This window comes from Mytilus galloprovincialis, chromosome 3 (genome assembly GCF_965363235.1).
Source record: "Mytilus galloprovincialis chromosome 3, xbMytGall1.hap1.1, whole genome shotgun sequence".
Classification (NCBI taxonomy): Eukaryota; Metazoa; Mollusca; class Bivalvia; order Mytilida; family Mytilidae; genus Mytilus; species Mytilus galloprovincialis.
This window is the reverse complement of record NC_134840.1, coordinates 95,777,017-95,787,111: the sequence shown is the minus strand read 5'-3', so window position 1 is coordinate 95,787,111 and position 10,095 is coordinate 95,777,017. Positions and strand designations below refer to the sequence as shown.

Here is a 10,095-nt window from a genome sequence, read left to right as displayed (position 1 = left end):
TAAAAAAATGTTTATGCAAAATCATTATTGTATAAAAAATGTATAGCAAATGTTCAATTCGGTAAGGCAGCAATCAATGTCCGAAACAATAGCTCTGCGTCATCGTATGATGTGATGATGGGAAACTGATCTCGTCTGTTCCCAGTAAGCAACTCGACAATGTTAATAAATTCATTGCTACAGCCATGCTCTGGAAAGTTCTCTGTATATTCCTCTATGAGATTGTCAATTGTTTGTAAGTTACATGGTAAAGGAAATGAACAGTCTCTTCCACCAAAGATCTCTGGCTGATAGTATAACATATTTGGAATACCACTGGGTGTTACAACTTCAGCACGTTGTCTTCTTATTCTATGTGAGTTCCAGTTCTCAGCAAACATGTCCAATTGATGTTGGATAACGGAGAGGAAACAAAATCGAACACATTCTTTATGTACTGGACACGATACATTAAGAAGTCCAGTGTCTTGGAAATCCTGGAAACGGTTTCTCCAAAACTGAGTGAAACTCGTTTTTAGTGTACCCCAAAGCCTTTCTATTCTTTGATTTGCAACAGATCTGCCGACGAGAAAAGAATTTTGTCCCGACATTTCATCGTTTTGATTATGTCGCAACGATCTTTGTAAATCCCTCATTATGACGTTTTCTGTTCCTGCATCCGATCGAACAACCCTTGGAAGCATCTTTCTTTGTTTGATCCAATTAAGATACCAGTAACCGACATATCTGGGGTTATTGTTGGAGGGACTTGCTATCAACCATAAAAGTTTACGAGAGTATCCATCGATTGCCCCATGTATAGCTATGCCGTAGGGTTTTAATTTATCGTAACCATCGACATGAATCAGATAGTTAGGTCCTCTATTGTAGTACACTCTCCTTCGAAGAACTCGATGCGATCTGTTAAGTACACCCTGTTGGTCTATTGTTCTTAAGCAAAGCCTTGCTCTTGATTGTGTGACGCAAAGTCCAAAGCCTATGTTCAGAGTCCTCCACATATACCTGTATCCAACATTAGACAGGCCATTACGGTGTAAAGCCAGGATTGTCCTTACAACTGTAGGTAATGGCGACTGGTTGCTACGCCGTCTGATATTTAATCTTCTCTTAAGTCTTTTTAACATGGAACAACTCATGAATGTTCCGTGAACAAACAAGAGAAATCCACATATTTGAAGGGACGTGTAGCATAATTGATGATAGTATTGGACTAGTTCAGGCACAGAAGCATCATCGCCTGGGTAAGGTATTCCTGTAACGTCATGATCAGCAACACAAAGGAGACAACAGAGTAACTGAAACATAAAGATAGAAATTACACGTATGATGTAATGATAAAATGAAAAATCCGATTGGCTTGATATCTAAATAGGGTGTTCACTGTGACGTCATCAGCTTACTATAAAACTACTAGGAAATGCGCTGCGCCTTCACATTTAATGGAATACGAAATGGAAAAATACACAGTAAGTTTTGACAATCCAAAATAAATCTTCATGGCGATATTTATAACATATTTCATTTTTAAATTTACCCGTTATAGGTATCAGGTATAAGCATATGATATTTTTACATTTGAACATGTTTTCATTTTCAAACAAGAGGACATATCTTCTTCCAGCATATTGCAATCGAATAAACATTTTAAAAGTCATCTGATGCCTAAACGAATTTATTTTGTTTGGTTGATTTTTGTACCATATCTTAAAGAAACAACGAATAGTGTACCTAATGAATAAAATTTGTTATGAAAAAAATATGTTTCAATTTTTGCTAAATTTGTTGTAACATCATGCCTCCTTAAACATGATATCTAGTTCTTTATCAATCATTGACTAATTTATAAAATTTGGTCGCATATTGTCAAAGTCAATCAACCATAAAAACAAGGCCAAGATCAAATTAAAAACCAATTGTTCAGAGAACAATTGAAGGTCTTTCAACTAATAAAGATCTATTTTGATATGAAAATATTAAAATTCAGTTGAAAATGTCAGTTCCTATGGCTTAATGATGTATAAATATGAATTTCAAGCAAAGGTCAAAATCTAGAACGTCCAATTAACCTATGACCTTGACCTCAATTTCAAGGTCATAAACCAAGGATCCCAAATTAAAAGACCCTTGTTCTATATTATGTATGGTTCATGAGTAATATCACTTTACGCATAATTCTAAAGATAAGAGGGGCGAAAACTCCCATTTATTGTCTACGCACCCTTGCAACCAAAATTTATAAGTTACGACATGTTGCAACTAACAATTTAGTAAAAATAAATTGTCGATATCTTATAAGGTTAATGAAAATAAGTGAAAATAAGCCCAAATCAAAATTTAGAATTTGACCTTGACCTTTGACCTTGACCTAATTTTCATCTTTTTGGACCAAGGATCTTAAATCAAAAGACCCTAGGTCTCTATCACTTATAGTTTACCAGTTAGAAATGCATATCACTGATATCATATATAAAAGGGGGGATAACTCTCATATGGAGTCTCCGGATAGCTTCAGTTGAAACGAAACAGAACATCCTAAGGATATAACGAGCAATTTGGAAAAATAAATTTGTCGGTTTCTTATACGGTTGCGAAGTAGTAGTGGCCACAAGAAAAACAGTGTTTGGGGAGATAACTCTTACAAGGTAAAGGTTTTTGTTACGCGGTGTCAGTTTCAGAAGCGCATCAACTGTTCAATATCATATATTAAATATCTAAGCGACATCTTGTGAAACAAAAAAACAGCGAAGGAAAAAAAAGTTGGCGGAAGAAAAAAAAAAAAAAAAAAATAATAATAATAATAATAATAATAATAATTAAAAACCAATTGTTCAAAGAACAATTGAAGGTCTTTCAACCAATAAGGATGTATTTTGATATGAAAATATTAAGATTCAGTTGAAAATGTCAGTTCCTATAGCTTTATGATGTATAAATATGAATTTCGAGCAAAGGCCAAAATCTAGAACGTCCAAATAACCTATGACCTTGACCTCAATTTCAAGGTCATAAACATAGAATCCCAAATCAAAAGACCCCAGATCTGTATTATGTATGGTTCATGAGTAATATCACTTTACGCATAATTCTAAATATAAGAGGGGCAAAAACTCCCATTTATTGTCTACGCACCCTTCCAATCAAAATTTATAAGTTACGTCATGTCGCAACTAACAATTTAGTAAAAATATTTTGTCGAAATCTTATAAAGTAATTGAAAATAAGTAAAAATAAGCCAAAATCAAAATTTAGAATTTGACCTTGACCTTTGACCTTGACCTAATTTTCATTTTTTTGGACCAAGGATCTTAAATCTAAAGACCCTAGGTCTCTATCACTAATGGTTTACCAGTTAGAAATGCAAATCACTTATATCATATATAAAAGGGGGGATAACTCTCATATGGAGTCTCCAGATAGCTTCGGTCAAAATAAAACAGATCATCCTGAGGATATAACGAGCAATTTGGAAAAATAAATTTGTCGCTTTCTTTTACGGTTGCGAAGCCTTAGTGGCCACAAGAAAAACAGTGTTCGGGGAGATAACTCTTACAAGGTAAAGGTTTTTGTTACGCGGTGTCAGTTTCAGAAGCGCATTAACTGTTCGATATCATATACCATATATCTAAGTGACATCTTGTGAAACAAAAAAACAGCGAAGGAAAAAAAAGTTGGCGGAAGAAAAAAAATAAAAATAATAATAATAATAATAATAATAATAATAATAATCAGAACGAATACAATAGGTCTTTCAACAGAAAGGTTGAAAGACCTAATAATAATAATCAGAACAAACCCTATAGGTCTTTCACCTGAAAGGTTGAAAGACCTAATTACAGGTATCAAAATGACATCCCCTGGTAGTGGGGAACCTCCTTGTCTAATATCATCAACCTAAGTCAAAGCTAAAATTACACTTCAGACTATCATCCCCTTGTAGTTGGAGACGTTATTGCCAAATATTATCAACCTTAGACTTCTATTTCTTGAGATATGGACTTAAGCAGTAAACTCGGTTGCAAAATTGACTATTAGAGTTCTTCAGGGTCATTCAAGCATTTAAAATAGGTCAAAGATAAATGGCACATGACTGACTGGCAAGAACAATATGTAGGAAATCTGCATCCTAAATATAAGAACCTTACTCGTTATGCTTCACGAGATAAAGGTATGAACAGCAAACTTGGTTGCAATGTTAACGCCATATATTCACCGTCGCCTGTAAAACCGTACCTACATGTCTCGCTTTTACTGCGCATGCTAGACAAAATATGAAGAAACTTTATATCATGGTTCACTATATTTTTCGCTAGAGCCGTGTAAATGTGTGCTCATTTTTCCTATTTTGGTAATCCTTTATTTTTTGTAATTTTTGGCCGTTTAAGGTGCAGTTTTTACAAAAAATAAATCACAATACAGTATTAAACCTTTTTCATACTTTCCACGAAGATGGAGCTGATTAGTCTAAATGAAGAAAAACATTATAAAAACTATACAAGAAAGTTTTGACAAATTTTGTTTGTTTTTAAGCCAAAGTGTGTTGATTTGATGTTCGATGTCAGCAACATATTTCTTTGTTTTACTTTCAACATTACCTTTAAAATATTGCTTGATTCCATAGTCTTTGACCATTTATTAGACGGGCAGGTGACCAAGCAGCTGAAATAGACGATATTTCGTCAATTGAAATGTTTAATGAATAGCAAAATCTTCTAATCGGTCAATATCAAAATAAAGTGAACACATATTTCGTTTCGCATCATGCTTTTCTACCTGGCATTAGTGGCGAATCCAGGGGGTCCGGGGTTGGAACCCTTTTTTACATTTATTTGGAAGATCAATGCAATTGAATGGGGACATATAGTTGGAACTCCCCTTTATCGTGGGCTAGGATCCCCATACCCAACCCTTATAAATGACAAGATCCACCCTGCTAGTTGTGAATCAAATTATTTGTTTAGAATACTAATTTTTTTTTGCTTAGCTGTTATGAATTAAATGAGTCATGGAGATTGATCTACAAAGGACTATGAAAGGCGAAAGGGAGGGACCATTCAGTTTTTTTCCATTTTTCATTGACAGTCGTACAGAACGGGTAGTGTACTTGTGATGGGATGGTGGGGAGAGGGGTGAAACCCTTTAAGTAGAATATATCTTTAATAATAGCAGACGTCTTAACTCTAGATCTTATCACAGGTCACGTTAAACTGTAACTTTTCGATGCCCTTTCATTCAAACAATAACGTTTTTTCTCCCTATGATCTTTTTCATTTTGTGTTCAGTATTGCTTCATATTAAAATATAACGCTAAGTCTCCAAAGAAAACAAATATAAACTTACTTATGACTCGTTTCCACTGCTCCCGCTGATGTTGTTGCTGTCGATCTCCATCTTTAATGTGTCAGCACAGGAAGTAAAATACGGACCGTGGGAATCTGACAATGAGAACGAATAAAGTTAACATCAAATAAGCAAGTTGACTTAATTAATAAACAAGTCGACTTCTTATTTTATGTCATTTACATTTATATTAGCAAGTCGACATTGTAATAAAAACTTTATCTACATCATTCCGACAAGTTGACTTCAACATGATGATTTAATATCAAATAAACAAGTTGTCGACTTAATCAATTAATAAGTTGAATTCAACGTGTCGACTCTTATTACTATGCCATTATATTTATATCAGAAAGTCGACATTGTAAAACAATTTTTCTACATCATTCCGACAACTTGACTTCAACTTGATGATAAGATTCCAGCTTATAACACACAACTTGACTAATAATTCCGACTTATTAGCAACAAAATAACTTTACAAGGGGTGTACCATATGCGCTTCCATACAAATGGGCCCCTTTATCTTGAAAAACAATCGAGCTTTGTGAAATCCGTTGAATACAATGAACCACCGAAAAATCCTGTCAAGAGGTATTCTATGATAAAAATTCCATCGAAATTGGAAGCAAAATAAGAATTCGACATTTTAACCTATCTTGTTTCTACCGACCCCGTTGCATGTAGACTTGTCAAGAAAATAAAGCTGACTTGTGATAATTAATACGACAACTCAACAAGACAAGGGCAGTTACGGGTGCCGAGATATCTTTTGTCGACTTGTGGCAGTTAAGTATGTCGACATGTTGTGTTAACTATCTAGACAAGTCGATTTAATGCTTCCATAATGTCGACTTGTTGAGATAATAAAGTCGACATATCATAGTTAAAACGAGAAAACCAACGTTACGGCATAACTTCTATATCCTATGACGTCGCGTACGGTGTTGGTGTTAGTTTTGGTAACGTTAGTTTGACGTTATTTTTCATGCATTGTATAAATAACGTCGTACTTTTTTCATTTCGTGCAGCTCAATCATAAAGCATAATTTATATGAGCGGTTTGTTTGACTTGCTACGTATAGAACCGAAATGAAAAAGCGGCACATTTTTTTTTAAGTACAGTTAAATTAAAACAGAAACATAATATTCATTTAAATTAGTATCCCCTTGGAGCAAAGATATTTTCTCTTTTTTTGATTGAAACAGAATATTTAAAAAAAAAGTTTAAACCCCTGTCTTTTCTGCTGCTTTTTCTTTTAGTTTAAACATATTTATTTATAGTGGATTGGGAAACAAGTTATTACAACTTATATTAATCCGTTTCCACTTTGAGGGTGCGAGTTCCTCCTTGTAGCCTTAGCCTGCTCTTTTCGAAATCTAAAAGGGTGTCTTTTACGTGCAAGAGATACTGCTCTCTCTTAACTCGGGTTAGTCATTTGGAAACGTATATTAGTCACCAGTTGATCAGTTGTCAACACAACTTGACGACAAAAATAAGAGGGAAAGTTGCATTGTTACTGAACTTGTACACTTAAACAATAAAATTGAGAAAGGAAATGGTGAATATGTCAAAGCGACAACCACCCGACCATAGAGCAAACAACAGCCGAAGGCAACCAATGGGTCTTCAATGTAGCGAGAATTCCCGCACCCGTAGGTGTCCTTCAGCTGGCCCCTAAAATATGCATAATAGTACAGTGATAATGGACGTCATACTAAACTCCGAATTATACACAAGAAACTAAAATTTAAAATCATACAAGACTAACAAAGGCCAGAGGCTCCTGACTTGGGACAGGCGCAAAATTGCGGCGGGGTTAAACATGTTTATGAGATCTCAACCCTCCCCCTATACCTCTAGCCAATGTAGAAAAGTAAAAGAATAACAATACGCACATTAAAATTCAGTTCAAGAGAAGTCCGAGTCTGATGTCAAAAGATGTAACAAAAGAAAATAAACAAAATGACAATAATACATAAATAACAACAGACTACTAGCAGTTAACTGACATGCCAGCTCCAGACTTCAATTAAACTGATTGAAAGATTATGTCTTCATCATATGAATATCAGGTACAATCCCTCCCGTTAGGGGTTTAGTATCATACTATCATAAAATATATGAGAAGAACATAACCCGTGTCATGCCAACAACTGTTTTTTTTAGAAATAAATGTGTTTAGTTCCGATGCAAAGACCCTATCAGTGAATCAATGTTAAAGCCAAAATATGCAATCTTTAATGACCTGACAACAGTATCGTAACTATATATATATAAGTTTACTTGTTTAATTAATAATTCAACTTGTAAACTTACTACAAGTTGACTTGTTGAGTTCTTCTGAACAAGACCACAGACCAAAAAGTGTACATAATATTATTGTGTCCTAGTAAACTTTGCCGTTTGTACACTTGCTAAATTGAACGTTTCTTTCTTGCTTTAGAAAAGTATACTTTCCGAGTTAATCGTGGTCACTTGTCGTGTTGTTTCTCGCCTTTCTTACATAGTATAAGTTCATTTGTATTGTTTTTATGAATAAGTCAACTTCACACAAGTGAACTTGTTAAGCAAATATCGTTGGTCTACAAGTGCAAAGTAAACATAATTTTCATATTGCGCGCGAAATTATAGCGAGAAGATCTCTGAGCAAGAATGGATGCAAAAATGGAGACCGACTGTAACAGTGATGAGGTAATTAACTACAATTTTTTTAACAGGCCTGTGACTAAAAGTTAATATTGTAAAAATGTTGGGTTTTTTTTCATGTCAAAGGTGTGTAATATCAGAGACGTAGATACTATTTATCTGTTAGCGATCATCAGGCTACTTATCGAGATAGCTAAGTTTATTCTTTTCCATGAATCACGCCCGGAGCACAAAAATCGTGCTTGAAACATGAATTCCAGCATTATGATCCATTATGATCGGTTAAAGTTGGAGTACGAGTACTAAAAACTTACTCGAAAGTTTTATGACCGTGAGGCCTGGTAAACCCTGTGGGTAAACCATCAAATTTCAAGTGAGAGGTTTAGCTAACTATTATAGTAACCAGGTTTATTACACAATTGTATTTTTTTGTAATAATCTCCTGATCACACAGTTTTCAACTACGATCCTAATTCAAAAATCACTAAACCAACCTGGGCATTTTTGACTGACCAATTTTTATTTTTTTCTTCCATTAAAAGCTTACTAACAACTAAAAATTCTATCGATTATCTTTGTTAAAATAAAAAATCTGACAATCAGACACAATTTTTTACCTTAGTTTTAGGTATATCAGCTACCAATTTTATGCCAAACTGTTAATTAATGTAATATTATAATTTCTTGTCTTTTAGCATGATGATAATTCATAAAGGTGTACAGTGTGTGTGGATCGACCAAAAACTGCAGTTATAATACCATGTGGTCATACATTTTGTATGGCATGTGCTACACAGATTGAGGCATTAGACCAGCCTTGTCCGGTATGCAGAACAGCCATTCAAGATGTAAATCAGTGTTTTCCTTAAAAGAGGATTATAGACATAATGAACATGTATGATGATATGAGATTTGTTTTTTGTATTTTTTTCTTGGTAGTATAAATGATGGCTGTGAAGAAGTTCTGTCATTTTTGGATAACTTTTGTTCGGACAGTTTGCACCAATTCATAGTTGAAGGTCATGATAGAAATTTTACTTGATTTGACGACAACTCTATCTACATATACTTAAATGTTTACAATGGTTTTACGTCAGACATGCATCTGAGCTGATGCACTTTTTAGTCTGTTTTGTGCAACTGTCATTTATTTATGCATGAATATAAATAAGATAAGTGTATCATTTTATAAAATCCATAATTGACATGCTTCCATTTATTGATCAGATCAAACAACTTGTTCTGTTGTTGTTATGAGTCTAAAGAGGACAATCTTTCTTCTGTTTATTGTCATACTAAAATGTTTGTTTAAAGGTTGACAGTAGCTCTTCCTTCATTATGACAAAGTCTTCAAATTTCATATCTTATTGTGTTTATCTTATGAACATTAGGAAAATGTAGTAATTAGATCATGTAAATGATTAGAAATGCTTCATCATTTCGTGGAGTCTTTATTTATTTAAGTTTCTGGCCTAATATATTTATTTTTGCAGTAGATGTAGATTGAGTTACAGCCAAAAAAATTGTAATTATAATGTAGGTGATGATGGCTTGAAATATTGGTATCATAGAAACTGACTCCTGCAAATGTATTAAAAAACTTGGGTGTTTTACTAGTAAGCCAAAAATAATATTGAAATATCAGGCAAACAAGAAATCTTTTAATTACAAACAAAAAGGAAATAATTTTGTCCTCACAAAATGTCTGAGATATGCAACTTGGCAGCAATGTCAAAAGTTCTCTTTTTCAATATAAGCATTATGTTGTCGATTGGAAAAGTGAGCTTTAATTGATTTAAAAAGCAGGGTGAGTTCATTAAAACCGCAGAACTGTTTTACAGATAGCATTTGTTTCCAAGAGATGGATTGTGGTTTAATCTTAACTTGTATCTTTTAGATATATGGTTCTGTATTTTTTTGTAAATGAATCTGACAATTGATGATCAGGTTTTATATGATAACAATTAACAATTTCCTTTTTTAGCTCACCTTCCCTAAACGGAAATGCGAGCTTTTCTCATCACTTGGCGTCCGTCGTCGTCGCCGTCGTCTGTCGTCGTTAACAATTTTTCAAACATCTTCTCCTCTGAAATTACTGAATGGATTTG

General features: G+C 33.9%; 1 long non-coding RNA gene across 1 annotated transcript; it reads right to left on the bottom strand.

The window, feature by feature from the left end:
• Positions 1–862: 862 nt before the first annotated feature.
• Positions 863–5,441, bottom strand: LOC143069461 (uncharacterized). The gene is made up of 3 exons (XR_012976406.1): positions 5,338–5,441; positions 4,593–4,656; positions 863–1,295 (listed from the first exon to the last, which is right to left on the bottom strand). It is a non-coding gene; the product is annotated as an uncharacterized LOC143069461 (long non-coding RNA).
• Positions 5,442–10,095: the final 4,654 nt, after the last annotated feature.